At 44.8% G+C, this 19,778-nt stretch overlaps 1 long non-coding RNA gene across 1 annotated transcript; it reads left to right on the forward strand.

The window, feature by feature from the left end:
* Window positions 1-584: 584 nt before the first annotated feature.
* Window positions 585-19,641, forward strand: LOC135983970 (uncharacterized). Its single transcript, XR_010601855.1, has 5 exons — window positions 585-654; window positions 12,666-12,751; window positions 12,857-12,941; window positions 13,020-13,198; window positions 18,631-19,641. It is a non-coding gene; the product is annotated as an uncharacterized LOC135983970 (long non-coding RNA).
* Window positions 19,642-19,778: the final 137 nt, after the last annotated feature.

A 19,778-nucleotide genomic window follows, 5' to 3' on the forward strand; every position in this document is an offset into this window, starting at 1 on the left:
ACCCAAATTATTTGTTGCTGTAGTTGGGCAGCTGCCCCACTCCTGGAGAACGGGGGTTAAAAGCAGCCAACCTCAGCTGATTGGGGAAACAGCCACACCTATGGCCAGCTCAATTAGGGCCCAGCTGGCCCTGATAAGAGGGCTGGGGGCCAGGAGCTGGAGGAGTCTCACTCCAGCCCTGAAGGGAGAAGGGCTAGCTGCCTGAGAGGAAGGCACCTGAACTGGAGCAGTACTGGGGAATAGGGCAAGGGAGCTGGTGAGCTCCAGCCTGGTAAAACCCCAGGCTGCAGGCCTTGTTGAAGGCCTACAAAGGTACTGGGGCTGCAGAGATACAGCCTGGGAATAGGCAGAGACACCAGGCCCTAACCCCTTGCCAATGATGAGTGGCCATTATAGACTGCAGCCTGCCCCCATGAGTGGGGGCTAGATGATGACTGGCAGTAGCCACTGAGGCAAAGTGGGTGAGAGGGTTGGGGGTTCCCCTGGGAGGGGAGACTCAGTGTGTGGGGGTACAGCAGTGGGCAGAACCCTGAGGTAAAGGGCACTGGTGTCTGGGAGGGACGGGGGCGGGGGCTGAAGCAGACACGACACTGGCCAGTAGGCGCCATGCTGGAGAACTAATTCCCAAGATGACCGGCAGGAGATGCTACACTGGTGAGTCTTCAACCTCACTACAATTGCTAAGACTTAATTTAAAGAAAAATGCTAAATTCACCAAATAAATTATTTGTTGAACATAGTTTTTTATTCAACTAGCTCTGTAGATGTTTGAATGGCATTTGGCAAATGTTTTCAATTAGTTTTTTTTCTGTTAATCACTGTCTTGCTGTCATAGTATGTAGCGTGTTTGTGGATTTTTTTGTTTTTTTACTCTAAGTGCCATCTTTTGGATGAGAACAAACATAAGTTCAGGTCTTGATTACTTGTGGTTCTTAATAATAATAAAAAAATGATACTTTCTGCCAGAGATGGGGGATTAGCACCAACATCCTTGATGAATTCTGTTTTGGGGAAAATATATTGCCCTGCAGTTTCTCTTGGACATGGTATTCTTTACTTCTCATTATAAGTGTTCTCTAGGGCTTCTTTTTCACAACTATAGATGTTTTGTTGCTCTGTCCCATTAAAGAGCTGGCCCATTCCCCCTCAGCTATGGGTGCATGTAGCAGGGTGGTCACCTGTTCTTGCCTTAAAAGGCTTAAAACAGCTGGGGAGAGGGCTGTGGCAGGGAAGGAAAAGCGGGGCTGATTGGGGAAAACAGCCTCAGCTGGGGGCCATGTCCCAATCGGGCCGACACTGGCTTAATGAGGGTCCAGCTGGCCCTTATAAGAGGGCTCGGGCCAGAAACCAGAGACAGTCCCCTCTCTCTGTAGAGGGAGACAGGCCTGGCTGCAGGGAGCTAGAGAAGGTACCTGGAGTGGAGCAGGGCTGGGGGATGGCCAAGCAAGTTGGGGAGCTCCATCCTGGAAACCCCCCAGGCTGTGGTCTAGTAGAAGGCCAAACAGGTACTGGGGTTGCTGGGGACAGTCCAAGGCTAGGTGGAGGCAGCAGGTCCAAACCCCCCTTGCCTATGATGAGTGGCTTTTACACTGCAGTCTGCCCCAGTGAGTGGGGGCTAATTGGTGACTGGCAATAGCCTACAACTGAGGTGGGCATGGGGGGCGGTCCCCTGGGTGGGGAGACCCTGAGACTGCAGGGGTATTGCCAGGGGGCAGCACCCCAAAGACAGGGGGCACTGGGAGGGACACAGGGCCAGTGACATGCGGGATACCAGCCTGAAGAGGGCAACCAAGCTGGAAAAGAGCTAATTCCCTGAGACGAACAGCAGGAGGTGCCGCAGGGGTGAGTCCAACCCCATCACAGTGCATTTCAGGAATAGGTGAAGTGATCGTTCTATTCTAGTTTGTAAAACATTCTGGGATCCTTCAGGAGAAGGCATTATAGAAGTGTAAAATTATCTCAACTGTCCTTAATTGTATATTCTAAGACTGTGCACAATATTGCTAGAGGCATTGCCGCAGATGGAAGAATTTGCTTATCTACAGTACCACAAATATGGTATAATTGGCATTCATAAAGCAAAAAATTCCAAACTCTGCCTTACAGATGAGGTAATCAAAGAGGCAAGTGAGGAAGAAAGCTAATGCTGAAAGATTGTTTTGTCAGAAATAGATAATAGAATAGATGGTAATTTAAAAAAAAAAGTTCCCTTAAGCATGTTTTTATTAATTTCAGGAGGTAGTTGTTCAGCTCAGTGAAATATTTCTTTTATTTAACTTTTCATATTTATAAACTTTTTCATGTAGGCATCATCACCTTAGAACACACAAAGTTGAAACTTTTTATAAACATTGTCAATATTTTATAGCTACATATTGACAGATTGAATCCAATTAGCCCTTTCCTGGTTATTTCTTTTTTAATAATAAAAAAAGCAAGAAAACAAACACATCTGTGTTGCATGCAACACAATCTACCACTTTTGCTGGAGAACCTTTTAAAAATATTTTGTTTTGTGGCATGGGCAAAAGCACTACAACTTACAAACGTGATACCAGAGTATTTTAAAACACTGGCATGCTGAAAGGGAATTCTATTTGTCATTGCTATCTTTGGTTAGTATTCTCTCTTCTTTAGCTGTTGTAGGACACTTCTTGCACATCCCACCTGAGTAAGGAGTGAAGTCGTTTCTACAAAAGACCTCCAACCCTCAAAGGATCTGTTGAACAAAACAAACACACTGAATTGCCTCCAGAAACACATCTCTGGCACTATGGCGGTCACAATGGGTCTTGCTGCGGTGTCTGAGTCTAAGGATGCCTGGAAGTTGTTTGTGCTAGGAAGTGGCCTTCAGAGATGACCTAAATTGCTCCTTCTTGACTTCCAGCATAAAGTTAATACATTCAGACCATTTGGAGTAATTGATGTGGTTGTATTTCGCCATCAAGGCCTCATAGTTGGTGATTCTGAACTGTAATGTCCAATCTTTTCCACTCTTTATTATATAGGGTGGTCCTCTAATAGTGTTGCCTGCCTTGTTCATTGTCTGCCTCTACCACCAGTGAGTTTGGCTGGGGATAGGAAAATAAAAACTCTAGTCCCTTTGAGACATAATACTATTTATCTGCCCTTTTAATTGTAGGAGGAATTGTAACGGGGAGTCTGCAAGATGGTCTTGGCAGGCTCCATGAGTGCTTCATTTATGGGAAGAGCAATTTTGGATGAGGTTGATGCGTGCAATATGTCCAACAATGTGTTGTGGACTCAGCAACCTCCTCCAGGGGGATTTGGAGCGTCTGATTCTTTTAAACAGCTCCCGAAATTGCTTAAAATAGTCTCCTGTTGCAGGTGGCGGAGGCATAATCCTCTTGTCTGGAGAGGATGAGGTGTTAGTTGGAGGAATGGCTTCCTGATCTAGAGCCTCTTCTATTTCCTCAAAAGTCTCTTCAGTGGGCTTGCGAGGTCCCACCGCTGACATTGATGGGGAGCATCTCTGTCTTTCCCTGAAGGTACTGGAGGGCTTGGAGTAATATTGCCTATATACTGCTCACAGATCCCAGTATGGCCATTGTTGCAGGAATGGCATTGGTATGGACATCCATGGATGCCACTACCACCCCGATGTCAATTCTGGAACGGTTCAGGCTGTTCCTGTAGCTCTGATCTGATGCTTCCCTGCATGGGTGAAGAGTTTTGGGATGAAAAAAAACTCAGTCCTCAGTCTTCCTCCTCACTAGAAAAAGGAAGGGAAGATCTGTTTTTGGTGTGTGAAATGGTGCTGATGGTACCGATATAGCATCAGTGCAGGGGATTTGCCAATATCACTGGTGCCATATGACAGATGCCAAATAATGCATTATGGAATCTTCCCCTCATTGTAAATTCCATTAACATGATTGGGCATATGCATGAGCACATCAGCAAATCAAGAGGAAAACAAAGGAGAGACATGGTATTTGTCATAACATCTTTTGTTAAGAAGCTGAGCTGAAGCTATCCAAAGAGAATCTCCAACTCTCCTAGGCCAGTAGTTGTATCACAATTACATAGGACCTTGGGGGTGATGGTCAGGGACTGTAAATAAGGAGAAATTCTCAGGATTCCAGAAGTAGATATTTCTTTTCCTAGCATATCCTATACCTATGTTCACATGCATTCAAGTTTTAAAAGCATCTGGCAGAGTGCTGTTTCCCTACCACTGCTACATGCTTCAAACTCCCTCTGGCTTGCTCATGCTTAAACAAGTCATGCCTTATCAAAATAAAAATAAAGACAATAATTCTTGGAAGGTAGTATGTCCCAAAACAAATCCTAGAAGTGGTGTATGTAATAATACATAAATAGATAAATCCCACCAGCCAAAAATGTGCAATTAAAAAACAGCAATAAAACCTTACTACTTATCACCTATACCCTTCTCCCCAAATAAATAAATAAAGCACATTTAATCTGATAGTCTTTCTTTGTTGACGGTGACATTGATTATGAAATCAATCATATAGGATATTACCTTAGCATTGGCTTCTATGAGTGAAGATGAGCAAGGATGCTCTCAACTTGTTTGTCACTAGGGATCCACAGAGATGGGTGCTTCAGGCATTGAACACCTCTGAAGATCAGGCCATATACTTCAGATGTGGTCTGCCTAGTACTTTGCAAGTTGCCTAGCATATTGGAACACTGATCCATTTGGGCCATAGGTGCTACTGTAATACAAATAACATACTCTTGCCCATGCAGAGATACGGGCTGCTTCAGACGCTTCCTGAAGACTGCACAGTGGTTCTAGTCACCTAACACTACCCACCCACAAAGTGACATTCACCCCTGTGCAGTGGCCTGCACAAGACTTAAGCTCCACTTAAATCCTGAAAACAGTGCTTAAGTGGTGCATAATCAGTGAATAGGTTTTTTGCACAGGGGTGAAGTGGGTGGTGGAATAGGGCAGGAAAATCTGAGTGATGGGAAGGGGAGGGGACAGTGTGGGAGGGGGATGGAAAGGGGATAGGGGAATCACAGGGGGAAGCAGGAGCCCGGCATCCAGCATCCCTTCAGCAGCAGCTGGAGCTCCCCTGTTAAGCAGACCCATCGAACCCTCATCCTGACAAGCCTTACTCCCCTTCACCTCGACCCCTTGAAAAAGCCCCCCACACCCATCCCACAGAGCCCCAACAAGTTACACCTGGAGTCTCACCCCATCAAGCCCCCCACACCAAGCCCCATCTCCCCACACCCAGAGCCCCTGCTGAGCCCATCCACTATCACCTGGATCCCCTGTGGAGTCCCATTACCCCTGCTCCCCTCCCCAATGAGCCCCTGTGCATCCAGACCTCTCACTGAGCTGCCCACACCCAGATCGCCCCACACAAAAACCTCTCACCCCACACCTGGTTCCCCCCACACTAAACCCCTCCACACTTGGATCCAACTTCAAAATTTGATGTTTATCTGATGTGGGTAGATAAGCTACTGGAGTAGTTAGGACCAGTGATATTGGCAAATCCCCTTATTTCCCTCCTCATGAGAGAAGACCACCTTATCAACCTCCTTTGGGCACTTTCCGTTCTAAACTATGCCATTTGGACTGCAACCTTTCAACTCCTCATGAATAAAGTACTCAGACCCCCATCAATAATCCGCTGCCTAGCTGTATTATCTACAGCCACACATGGGAGGCTTACCTATAACAGATGAGGGCAGTATTAGGATAACTCTAAGAAGCCAGTCTCATAGCTAACCTGACTGAATGTAAGTTAGAAACCACGGAAGTGACCTGCCTAACAAGGTGGACTCTTGACACCAGTAACTGATGAAGTGTAGGCTTTAACCATATATCCAGTCCCCCAGGAAAAAAAAAGGCAAGTGAGATGATCCTTGGGACTTGCTGGTGGTTATTATTAAAGATTTATCCCTATCTTTGCTTTGATTGCAGCTCCCGCAATGGGCCTTATAAAAGCCAGTAATCCCAAAAAGACCTAACGGGATAAAAATGCCAAGAAGGCTTTTAACACCTTGAAGACACCAGGTGCCCAAACTGCCCATCCTTTTTAAGCCTGACTTTTCCCAAGAATTTATATTACATATGGATTTCTCAGATGTTAGACTGGGCAGAACAGTGCATGGTTGGGCAGAGTTAGTCTGACAGTTACCGGGAACAAAGAAACAAAATGGCTTTTACTGTCCAGGTAGATGTGATCACACACTCTTAACTGAGGAGTGCTTTTGTGTGTGTACGCTGCACAGTGAGTCATGAACACTTTCACTGCAGATTTGACAAAATGCAAAGAAGGTACCAATGTGAGATTTCTAAAGATAGCTACAGCACTAGGGCTGCTGCTTGTTCAGGGAAAGCCCCTGGCGGGCCGGGCCGGGCCGGTTTGTTTACCTGCTGCCTCCACAGGTTCAGCCGATCGCGGTTCCCATTGGCCACGGTTCACCGCTCCAGGCCAATGCGGGCTGGAGAAAGTGGCGCGGCCGATGGCCCAAGGTTTAAGAATCTGAAGTGCCTTCCAAAATCTGAGAGGGACGAGATGTGGAGCATGCTTTCAGAAGTGTTAAAAGAGCAACAATCTGATACGGAAACTACAGAACCCAAACCACCAAAAAAGAAAATCAACCTTCTGCTGATGGCATCTGACTCGGGTAATAAAAATGAACATGCATCGGTCGACACTGCTTTGGATTGTTATCAAGCAGAGCCTGTCATCAGCATTGATGCATGTCCCCTAGAATGGTAGCTGAAGCATGAAAGGGCATATGAATCTTTAGCACATCTGGCACATAAATATCTTGCAATGCTGGCTACAACGGTGCCATGCAAACACCTGTTCTTACTTTCTGGAGACATTGTAAACAAGAAGTGGGCAAATGTAATGTTACCAGATTTGCTCCATACTTTGGGGTACGCTCATTTATTAGGGTTACTCTTCTGGGGCGGGGGGGTTCTGTAATTCTATCAATGTACTGCTTGTGTTCTCCTACAGAACTCTACTTCTCCCTGCTGCAAATTCCCTCCCAATGGAGCTATCCTGCAGGATGTAGGTTCCCCAGGGCTGGGTTCTTCCAGTGCCAGAATCGGATGAGTGCGCACGCACACACACACGCACACATTAACAGAGCGCATCTGAGAGGACTGGGTTAATCAGCACTCCAAGCTGACCCCTTATATGTCCCTGGATTCAGTAGGCTGGGTCGAGCATCATTTCCAAGCTGTCACCCTCATATGCCATGGGCACCGCACCGGAATAGAGTACGCCTGAGCAGGCTGGGTCGAGCAGCACTTCCAAGCGGCCCCCCTCATATGTCCCAGGTTCAGTATATCCCTATCCCCACTTTCATGTTACAATTGTTCTGGTAGTAACCCACTTGCTGAGCAAACCCCACAGGATTTTTGGGCACTGCAGGGATCTCTTAGCTTAGGTACAAGGATGGTTGCTGCAGAGCGAATGAGGAAGTCAAAAAATACCCACCGGGGAGGGACAGAGAGAGAGGCAGCCAGCTTAACTATGAAAGTTATTTGCCAGGTAATAACCATAGGGGAGCCAAACAAACAAAACAGTTATAATATTAAATCCAACTTAAATTTGATTATAAAAGTCAGGTTTAGAAAACTATAACTGATCACACAAGTCAGGGTCTGGAGGCTGTACCTAGGGCGAGAGAGAGAGTTGGGTTCTCATCACTCTGTGAAGCTTGAATCCATCAGGGTTCCCAGGTGGTGGTGGTAGCTGATGGTCTGGAGTGCTGGAGACAGGAAGAGCCCCCCAGCATGATCAGTCAAGAGAAGAAGACGCAATGGAACTGATGCAGATTTTGGATCCAGGCGTCAGAACACTTACTTGAGCATGGGTAGGGGTCTTTTAGGGAAACAACAATGGTTCAAGGGAGAACACTAGATTTGTTTATGGGTAAACTGATGGCTCAAGGGAGTATACCAAAGTTGTTTTGTTCAGGGTAGACAATGGGAACTGATCATTCCTGGCTATGGGTGGTGTTCCTTGGAAGGAGCTCACAATGCAATTAGGGAGCTTCACTATTCTGGATACCAATAAAGGATTTATTACTAGAATTGGTCTGATAACTACTGAGCTGGGTGTGTGTAGGCGTGGGTTCATTAACATCTGGAGCAGAGATTCCCCCATCATGCAGTGCTGCCTTGCTTTTCTGGTCCCAGAGTTCAGTGCAGTTCTTGCCTTGAAATCTGTTCTCTATTCTGTATGGTAATGGAGATGCATCTCCGTCCCATCTTCGATTCAAATGAGGCTAGGGGAGTTTCCTTAATCCTGTCACCCTTGTCCGGAGGGGTTTAGGTGGGTCTCCCATGGCCTTTTCATTGCTTTTTGTAAGTCTTTCTTCTGATCGGTTTTGGTTCAAGCAGAGGCTGGGGGGCGGGGGAAGGTCTTTCATGAGTCAGACAAGCTGGGTACTGCACCCTGGTTCCCCCCAAAAAACAGAGCTGCTAGGTAAGAGTAAATAAACTTGTTTGTCTGAGTGACTGGCTGAACAAGAAATAAGATTGAGCGGACTTGCAGGCTCTAAAATTTTACAGTATTTTTTTATTTATTTTGTACATAATTCTACATTTGTACATTCAACTTTCATAATAAAGAGATTGCATTACAGTACTTGTATTAGGTGAATTGAAAAATACTCTTTTGTTTTTTACAGTGCAAGTACTTGTAATCAAAAATAAATATCAAGTGAGCACTGTACACTTTGAATTCTATTTTGTAATTGAAATCAATATATTTGAAAATGTCAACATTTAAAAATATTTAAATAAATGGTATTCTATTATTGTTTAACAGTGCGATTAATCACGATTATTTTTTTTAATCGCTTGACAGTCCTAGTCACAATGCAAAACAACTTTGTTTTGTAGAACATCTTTCATAAAACCTATAGTACAGAATTATTTACAGTCAGATAGTGAACTAGAGCAGGGGGAAAGAGAGAGAGAGAGTTTATCAGCCCTAAGCAAAAGGTGAGAAGGTGTGTTTTGAACTGAGATTTGCAGCAAGAGCCTTTGATGCAAAGAGGTACAGGAAGTGGTTAATGTGCAAGCTCCCCTCTCTCCCATGCTGCACTGAAAATGGAGCCTTCAGTGAATGTGAAGGGAAAACCTGTGACTGTACCCCATAAGGCTTTATGGGGAGGGGGTGCTTATAAATGTATGTATGACATAACTGGAATATGTTTTGTGCCGCCTGTGCCATGTAATATCTCCGTAAAGGTTATGGTCTACTATATCTATTCATCCTATTTGTACACATATATCATATCATTTTCTACTTGAGGTTAAGAATATGGGCTGTATACTTGCTTGGTTTCTAAGTAAGCTTTGTGAGGCATTTGATCAGTTTCTTTAGGAAGGAATTTGCAAAGTTAAGTACTTGATCAGGAAGCACTTGGGGAACAATGCATCTTGGAATGCTCCAATCCACATAAGAAGTCTTCCTGGAGATGTGCAAGATACCATGTGGACAATGGCTTCGGCCTGTAAAGACTGAGTCATGCAGGGACATGTGATTTGCCCAGGTGACTCCAGAACTCCATCTTGGAGCTGGACTTGCATAGGAGAGAGGAGGGAGGTCTCCACCCACAAGAGAGAGTCTATTTAAACCCGGGGGAGACCCCTCCATTTTGTCTTCTACTGGCTAAAGGAGGAGCCTCTCCATGCCCCCAGGATACTTGAAGGAAACTGGAACAAAGGACAGTAACTACAGGGGGTGTGAGTGATTGCTGGACCCAGGCAAAAGAGATTAGCCTGTAAAAGGGAGCATTCTGGAACTGGTGAGGATCTTATCTGTATTTAGTTGGATTAGACATAGCTTTGCGCATTTTATTTTATTTTGCTTGGTGACTTACTTTGTTCTGTCTGTTGCTACTTGGAACCACTTAAATTCTACTTTCTGCATTTAATAAAATCACTTTCTACTTAGTAATTAACTCAGAGTATGTATTAATACCTGGGGCAGCAAACAACTGTGCATATCTCTCTGAGTATTATAGAGGGCGAACAATGTATGAGTTTACCCTGTATAAAGCTTATACAGGGTAAAATGGATTTATTTGGGTTTAGACCCCATTGGGAGTTGGGCATCTGAGTGCTAAAGACAAGCGCATTTCTGTGAGCTGTTTTCAGGTAAACTTACAGCTTTGGGGCAAGTTATTCAGACCCTGGGTCTGTGTTGGAGCAGACGGGAGTGTCTGGCTCAGTAAGACAAGGTGCTGGAGTCCTGAGCTGGCAGGGAAAACAGAAGCATGGGTAGTCTTGGTACATCAGCTGGCAGCTCCCAAGGGGTTTCTGTGATCCAACCCATCACAAAACCTATCCAGGAAATCTGAAGCATCAGATTGGCAGGTGGTGAGTCCATAACCTGGGCCAGTAACTGTGGGAGGAGGGGTGGCGGGGGAGAAAAGAAACTTCTAATTATTTTGTGACTTGCTTTAATTTAAATCAGAGTCTAATTTGTTGTCACATGGGATTAAGAATGGCTGCACAAACAATTGTAATGAATTCAGGGTGTTTCAAAGCCAAAGGCTAAACCTGGATTTATCATTGGCATGTGCTTTATTTAGCTTTCCAGCCTGTGCAGGGCTTTTTTCTTTTCTTTTTTTTTTTTTTCTTCCCGCCCAGAAAATTCCCTGCTTTAAAGTAAGCTAATGAGAAATAAATAAAAATGAAGCAAATCTCAACTTAAATTGAGGTACTATATTTGGATGGGTATTTCAGTCATGCCATAAGCAGCTGTACCTTATTCCATGCCATTTCATATTTTTCTGTCTGAGCAAAGAGGAGAAACCGTTCTCCCCTATAACATTGATTTGGACCTAATCTGGAATAGCCTTTTTTATTAATATTCTACTAAACCTCAGGAAATGATGTCATAGGGCACATATTAGTGCCAAAATACATATGAAGTCAGTTGATTCCATTTATTAAGACCATACAAGGCCTTTGACCCTTTTACAGTGCACAAGAATTGGGCCAGCTGGCTTGCAGACATTCTTTTCTACTAAATCTGCTCACTCATATCTGTTAGCAACTTTTCATTTCATCAGGGCACAGGGAGTACCAGAATCATAGCAGAGTTTAGCCTGATTATACTTAGACGGCAGGGCTGGCAAGTAGAAATGCATATTGCGTTGTCATATTGACATGTTCATTATAGGTGACTGCTAACAAACTCTCTGCTTTTTTAAGGTAGGTCAATCTTATACAGCTGAGAACCTGGAAATAATCAAACTAGGAGTCAGTTCTGCAAACTCACATTACTTTATAGGTCAGAAAACTTTATTTGGCAGGAGCTTGTCACTGGCAAACATCACCTGAGTACAAAACCATTTATGTATGAATTTTCAAAAACTTGTGTAGGCACACATCCCTTTATGTGGTGCAAATGGGAGACGGGTGTAAATGATGTTGAGAGGGTTTGGCTGGATGCTTGCACAGCATATGCATGACAAAAAATCAGAGGGTGCATATGGACTGTTTTAGTGGACTGAACCCCACACTTCCTGAAGCCTATATACATACATAGCAGACATGTTACATACAAACAAATACAATTTATGTGTTGCATGAACGGGCTGGCTGTTTGCAACTCCAAGAAGAACTTTACTGGTAGTGGCACTACTCAGGGGTCTTGTCAGGATTCCTTCCTTCCAAGGAACTGCAGCTCACCAAGCTGAGGGCTGTGATGCTGGTAAACCAAGTGCCAGTTCTGGTCAAGGCCATACGTGTTGGCTAAGAACTGACAAACTCATAGCTGGAAACCAAACCAGCTGACTTGTAGCTATTTTGAATAGAACTAACATACTAGTCTTTTATAAGCATGTATCAAGTGTTTAGACCAGGGGTCGGCAACGTGCGGCTCGCCAGGGTAAGCACCCTGGTGGGCCAGACCAGTTTATTTACCTGCTGACACGGCATGTTGAGAGCCGCGATCGGCCGAACCTGCCGCGTCAGCAGGTAAATAAAACTGTCCTGGCCCGCCAGGGTGCTTACCCTGGCGAACTGGGCGCCAAACGTTGCCAACCCCTGGTTTAGATGCTTGTAAGTTGCTGCATGCATTAATCTCACTTGCAATGTCTGTACTCCATGCTTTAAGGAAATATATAAGTTTTGCTTTATAATTTTGAAAGTTTTTGCTCTGAATTTGTGAATCCAGGCATGGGAATCATCCCCCCCGCCCCCCCTTCCGCCCATTCAGGAAGCCTATCAAGATTAAAGAGGCCATTAAGAAACACTGGGACACAAAGGATTGGCGAGTGGCCCTATCACACCTTGGAAATGCTATGTACAAGAGAGGTCACTTCATAGACTGGAAATGTAAGGTCATGGTTACAGTACAGAATTATATTGACCTAAGTTATGTCGGCATATAGCCACCACAGTAACTAAACAGCTTCTTGCGTGTCCACACTATGCTCCTTGTGTCAGTGGTGTGCATCCTCTCTAGAAGTGGTTGTACCAACTGTAGTGTCAGTGTGGGGCATTGTGGAATGGCTTCATAAGCTGTTCAGTGTCTAAACTGACCTAACTATATCGACAGTGACTGTACGCCTAACTATATCGACAGTGACTGTACGCCTCTCAGGGAGATGCAGTTATTAAGTTGGCGTAGTGGCACATTTATGTGATTATTTTTTTTTTTTTTAAGAGTAAGTGACCATTTACCACTAAGTCCAACTTGCCTCAATAGCAAGATAGACTGGAAAACCTAAGGAGACTGACACTAACTCCATGGTAAGACTGATATATTGATCCAAGAGTTCACATTTGCTAGTTAGACGGTGAAATCTAATTATAGAACATACTAACAATTTGGGGTGTCTGCCCTGTTTTTGATAGTCTGCCCGAAGGAAGGCACTCATGGTCATGAGCCACTCCAGACAGTGTGATAAGGGCATCATGGTCCAAGGAAGATAGTTACTAGGTAAGTATTGATACAACATTGTACTTACTCATTTATACAGTTCTCTAATGGCTTATTAGGTTAAAACTTTCTTTACAGGAGACAGATGCTTCCCTCTTCACTTCTGGTTCATGCTGTTGGTTCATCACCCCCATACTCTTGCAGAAGAGAAATTCATCTCGACTTTTAAGGACCACCAGATCTGAGAGAGAGACAGAGAGTGAACTAGCTAGTTTATGGTGTCCTCAAGATTCTGTTCAGATGTCTTGACTAGTCAGGTGAGAGACCCTTATATAGACCTGAGAGGGCCGATATATAATATTCCTGGACTATTCTGCACTTTACACCATAGTCATGAATGTGGGGGCTGGGAGAGAGACCCTTGACTGACAGTAATTTTGCTAGGTTCAACTGTGATAAAACCAAGAAGTAAGAAGAAGAGTTGTGCAGGAGTCCTGAATGGACTGATGCCAAGGGCTCTGATCCTTTGAGGAAAATATCTGAGATGAGCTGCAAATTAAATAATACATAAAAGGAAATAAACATCCAGAATCAGCAGCAGTGACAAGCTGGAACCTAGGACAATACCTAGATTCCCAATCGCATTGCAAAATCACCCGGACAATAGTCACTGACTGACTTTTCACCCTGAATAGCTTCACTTTTTGTTCTTAACATCCTGCCACTGCCTGGCTTGCCTGCCTCTTCACTGCTCAGCTTCATTCACACCCACCCACCATGCATCTCACCTGTCTCATTCCTCTTGCTACCTCCATCTCATCACCCTCTCTCATCCCTCCTTCCCCTTCACTTTGTCTCCATCTCACCTTCTCTCCTTACCCTGCACAGCTTTTCTCCCATGAACACTGCTTCTTTCTCACTTGCCCAGTTTTCCTTCCACTATCTCTAGCCTGCTGAAATCACTGGGTAATACTTAGTGTCTGAGGGAGTTTTTGTTGTTGTTGAGGAAATAGAATCTTTAAGAAACATGCCGGGTTAAACCAAATAACTACAGGCCCTTTTTGTTTGACCCTCAACCTTCCTTCTAGTATCCCCACCCCTTCTCTTGTCTTCCTTGTTCTGTTGTCTAATCTTAGACCTCTTCCTCCACGTAGGAGCCACTTACCTGTGTAAAGTTATATGTGTAAGTGCTTCCAGGTTTTGGGACTTAGATTATTTTTTACAATCAGGCTGTGGCTAAGATTTTTGTTTTGTAAAGTTCCTAGCATCAATATTAATAATATTAATAGTTGCAAAAAAGATGAAGTGCTACTCTGAGATGCAGCTATTCAGACATACAAAGGCTCTACACTGTGCATGCACCCAAAATCATAGCACACCCCGGTATTAGTCAGACTATTGCCAGAGCTATTTTTAGCAAACCTAAGCACTCATGGGCATTTATCTCTTTAGAAAAGATTTATATTTCTTTGAAACTTTGTTTTTTGCTTTATAGACTGGAATGAATAAATAAGAAGGCCAACAAAACTAAAAATGGATACTTACAAATGCCATGATAATAGAATGCCAGATCTCCACCCCGTGTTAAATAGCTGTCATACAGACAAGTGAGTTCACCAACCCACACAGTGAAGGGGATTAGATGATGAATTTTGTTGTTTACATACACAGATTTGGGATCCCCAGTGGAATTCACAAACTACATTTTAAATCCTTTAAATCTTTGTCACTGCTGCCTGCTTTCATCTCCTCTCCTAAATGGAATGTTAAAACAATGAATATCAAGGGAGATTTTAAAATTCACTGTAGAAAAATAGGGCACTCAGCAGTTTTGAAAACCAGGTACAGAAGGAGCTGGTGTTTCTAACAATGCCTCCTAGATTAAATTTTAAATGTGCTCTGAATAAAGAGTTTATAGCAGGTGGCTCAGGCTTAGAACAGCAAGTTTTACTTAAAGTTGGCTTATAGATGCTATCTTGTTTCTTAGTAACTTAATGGTTTCTTGAGCCTTCTGACTCATCATTGGGTAGTTGTACACTTTCACAATAGCTTGAAGCTTTACTCAGCCTTAATAACACTGTCGCATTCGGTACAGTTAAAAAGATCCTTATGCTAGCATGAGATTTATTGTTCTTGCAGTAAGTGACTTTACAGGATTCGCTTTCACTTACACTAGTGTAACGCCTTTGAGTTCAATGGGGTTACTCCTGATTTTACACTAGAGTAAATAAGAAGAGAATCAAACCCAGAATATGTAAAATTGCTCTTTCAGTGGCAAAGATTGTTTTTGATTCAGGTACTTCTATAGTAGTTTCCTTAACCTAAAGGTGTACTGTCTTTGGTGAAACTGCTGAAATGCCATAAAAGCTAGCCTGGTAAGTAGTAGGAATCGGAAAATTTTCCAAACAGTGCTACCAAAAACCATATTTAAGCCTGCAATGGTTTTTATAACATATATTCCACTTTAAATATCAGAAACTTTCACCTGAGTCAGTGGGTGTGGGTGTTAGGTCTGTCCCAATGGGATTTTAAACTTTTATGCTTTCATTCTAGACTTTTTTTTTTTCCTTCTTCCATTGGCCCACCCTGACAACAGAAGCATATGCTGCCTACCCATCCCAGTGTTGTGCTGTATGTAGCTTCTGGGTGAAAGGGAAAACAGTCACTTCCTTCTTCCCCCCCCCCCCCCCCGGTTCAATTTAATGGCCACACTAGTTCTCAAGAGCAATGCAATCCTCTACTTGCCCACTGAGTCTGTGGTTATGCACTCCTTCCCCTTCACACCTCCTTCCTTTGCATGAAAGTGCAAAGATCCTGGACTTGCTCCTGAACTCACGCCTCCTGCATTTTTGCTACCAAATGGTTTTGGTTTCAATGAAGAAGACAGCATCGTATCATTGTGAGGTACTTTACAGACACTGGTCACAGCCTAGAAATACTTCTGCCCTTAATAGCATCCCAATTCTGTCATTTAATCATGAGCAGCCAAAAGTACAGATTGTACCTGAAACAAGTTCTGAAGCTCCTTTCCTTTGTTATGAAGAAATCTTCTCTGTCTGTGATGACTTGAGAGAAGCAAATGTGAGTAGAACTGAGGTAGGGAATGCAGAAGGGAGAAGGAAAAATAATGACTTGTAGTAAGTTCCCTCACTCTCATATGGCTCTGGAGCCTGTCAACAGATATTCCAAAAGGTTGGTAGCATGCAGCTAGGGAGGATGGTTGAGAGTAAGGATGGAACCAGCTATTCTTTACACATGGTTCCCTAAGGGGAGTCAGTATTTTCCTCGGGAATTCATGTGACAACTAGAGAATCACATTACACTCTCGCCATAGTTCATGACCTCTTTAGAGACTGGAGTGGGGTGTGTGTGTGTGTGTGTTTTTGTTGGTTTTGCTATTAGCAGAAAAGCTCCTAAGAGACTCTTGTTGACATGGTAGAGCAGAGGTGGGCAAACTATGGCCCACGGACCACATCCGGCCTGTGGGACCCTCCTGCCCTGCCCCTGAGCTCCTGGCCTGGGAGGCTTACCCCCGGCCCCTCCCCTGTTGCTCCCCATCCTCAGCAATGCTCTGGGCAGCCAGGCAGTGCAGCTGCAGATCTGTGGCCTGACCCGGTGCTCTGCCTTGCTCAGTAAGGGGGCGGGAGGAGGTGGTTGGATAGACGGCAGAGGAGTTCAGGGTGGTGGTAAGGGGGTGGGGATAGGGGGCAGAGTGGTCAGAGGGTGGGGAATTGGGAGGGTTGAATGTGTGCAGGAAGGAGACCAGGGGTTGGATGGGGCAGTGGGGGGCAGTCAGGGGCAGGGGTGCCACAGGCAGTCAGAGGGAAGGTTGGATGGGGCAGGAGTCCCAGGGAGGGGCAGGCAGGAATGAGAGGAGGAGTTGGATGGGGTGGCGGAGGGCAGTCAGGGGTGGGGGTTTGGGGGCAGTCAGGGGACAGGGAGAAAGGGTGTGTGGATGGAGCAGGGGGGCCATGAGGGAACTGGGGGTTGGATGGGGCAGGAGTCCTGGGGGGGGGGGCATCCAGGGGCAAGAAGCAGGGGAGGGATAGGGGGTGGGAACCGGGCCACGCCTGGCTGTTTGGGGAGGCACAGCCTCTCCTAACTGGCCCTCAATACAATTTCCAAAACCCGATGCAGCCCTCAGGCCAAAAACTTTGCCCGCCCTTATGGTAGAGTGTGCAAAGAGTAGATCTGGCCTGGGAAGTGTGATGCTTTCCTTTCCTTTCCTTTGGGGAACCTGTTGATTGACAGTTTTGCTGGCCATGCCCAACCGGGGAGGGTATAAACCCCTCCCCTGGAAGGGAAGAACATGTAAAAGTCTGAAGGGAAACTTGCAAAACAATTTCAAGTAGCTGTTTTGTTTTTCCAATTTTTCCTACCATCTGTGTTTTTTGGGGTTTTGTGTTCATCAGGAGGAGAATGTAAGAGCCATAACTTATCTAGTCAAAGCTAAAGTCCCTTAACAGAGAGTGTGGGTGCATGTGTATGAGGACAAGATGGTAGTATCTTACATTTTCTTAAACTTTCATGATGAATTTCATGTATTTTGTCAAGCAAACAAAATAAACAGTCACAAATAAAGCTGTTCATCCTTCCTAACTCACCAACCACGTTTCTTCAGATGTCCTAGGGGGCTGCATCTCTGCTTTCTATTAGTATTCAAAATCTATCTTCTTATCATAAACTGTACTTAAGAATGGTTGTACCCGGTCAGACCAAAGGTCCATCTAGCCCAGTATCCTGTCTACTGACCGTGGCCAATGCCAGGTGCCCCAGAGGGAGTGGACCTAACAAGCAATGATCAAGTGATCTCTCTCCTGCCATCCATCTCCACCCTCTGACAAACAGAGGCTAGGGACACCATTCCTTACCCATCCTAGCTAATAGCCATTAATGGACTTAACCTCCATGAATTTATCCAGTTCTCTTTTAAACCCTGTTATAGTCCTAGCCTTCACAACCTCCTCAGGTAAGGAGTTCCACAAGTTGACTGTGCGCTGCGTGAAGAAGAACTTCCTTGTATTTGTTTTAAACCTGTTGCCTATTAATTTCATTTGATGACCCCTAGTTCTTGTATTATGGGAAAAAATAAATAATTTTTCCTTATCCACTTGCTCAACATCACTCATTTTATATACCTCTATCATATCCCCCCTTAGTCTCTTCTTTTCCAAGCTGAAGAGTCCTAGCCTCTTTAATCTTTCCTCATATGGGACGCATTCCAAACCCCTAATCATTTTAGTTGTCCTTTTCTAGTGCCAGTATATCTTTTTTGAGATGAGGAGACCACATCTGTACACAGTATTCGAGATGTGGGCGTACCATCGATTTTATAAGGGCAATACTATATTCTCAGTCTTATTCTCTATCCCCTTTTTAATTATTCCTAACATCCTGTTTGCTTTTTTGACCACCTCTGCACATTGCGTGGAAAACATAACAATTCAGCCTCTGGCATGCTGTGACCATGGCCTGTCACCAGATTGTCTCATTTCCTTGTACCCCTCCCTTGGTCTGTGTCGAGCTGTAGTCTCTTGTTTTATACTTGAACTGTAAGCTCCTTATAGTCCCTAGAACTAGAAGGGACCTTTCAAGGTCATCAAGTCCAGCCCCCTGCCTTCACTAGCAGGACCAAGTACTGATTTTGCCCCAGATCCCTAAGTGGCCCCCTCAAGGATTGAACTCACAACCCTGGATTTAGCAGGCCAATGCTCAAACCACTGAGCTATCTCTTTTGTTCTTTTTGTAGGTATTAGCTGTTCAGGAGAGAAGCCAGTGGAGATCCATCTCTAAGGAATCCTGTTGTAAAAGGTGCAGGGGAAGATGTGAGTCTGTGTACTGTTCCTTTAAAAAGGAAAAATGTGCAAGAAACCAAGCCAAAAGGGAGAGGAGGGCCAAAGAAGATTCTTTTGGAAGCTCTACAGTAAAGCAGACAGGACAGCTTTGGTCATTTTGTCTTCCTTATTCTAATGGAGTGCCTTGTTTAAAATCCTAACTACTGAAAGACCTCTCGTGGTTTCCTTTACTGATACAAAGGTTATAACGCTCTGCTTATTCATATAAAGGTCTGAACAGCTTCCATGCTTTCTCTGAGCCTCTGCTTGTGACCAGGTCCGGCTCTAGGATTTTCGCCTCCCAAAGCAAAAACAATTTTGCCCCCCCCCCCATTTAATTATCCCATCCTCGGCCCCGCCTCAACTCCGCCCCTTCCACAAATCCCCAGCCCTGCCTCCTCCCCCCAGGCTCTCCAGTCTGGGACGGAGGGGGAGCAGCGGCGCGCGAAACGGCCGCTCGGGTTCTCTCCCTCCCAGGTTTGAGAGCCTGGGAGGGAGGAGGAGACCCCAAGCCGCTGTGGCGCTCGAAACAGCTGATTCGCGCGCTGCTGCTCCCCCTCCCTCCCAGGTTTGAGAGCCTGGGAGGGAGGGCGAGTAGTGGCGTGCGAATCAGCTGTTTTGCGCGCCGTGGCAGCAGCAGTAGAGGTGAGCTAGGGCGGCCGGGGCACATTGTTTAGGGGCGGCATTTTGGTGCCGGCCATGCCGCCCCTAAAAATGTGCCGCCCCAAGCACCAGCTTGTTTTGCTTGTGACAAAAGCATGCATATTTATGTGTTACTTTTTAAAATGTTAATACTCATCAATATTTTTAAGATCAAATGTTATAGTTACTTTTATTGCCTTCCTCATTTATAATACTATTTCAGCTTTACTCCCTACTGCATACATTAATAATCTGATTTATAGTTGGCTCCTCTTTGCATTAAGTTTCATCTGAGGTTTGGAATCTGGTAAAGCATTCCGTCTGGTCAGTCTATTTAATGGACTCATTAAATTGAAAGTCTGATAAAGAGCTCAAGTTTGACTTTTTTTTTTTTCTTGCCACTTATTTTTGCTGGCTCAGG

This window comes from Chrysemys picta, chromosome 1, assembly GCF_011386835.1.
Source record: "Chrysemys picta bellii isolate R12L10 chromosome 1, ASM1138683v2, whole genome shotgun sequence".
NCBI lineage: Eukaryota > Metazoa > Chordata > Testudines > Emydidae > Chrysemys > Chrysemys picta.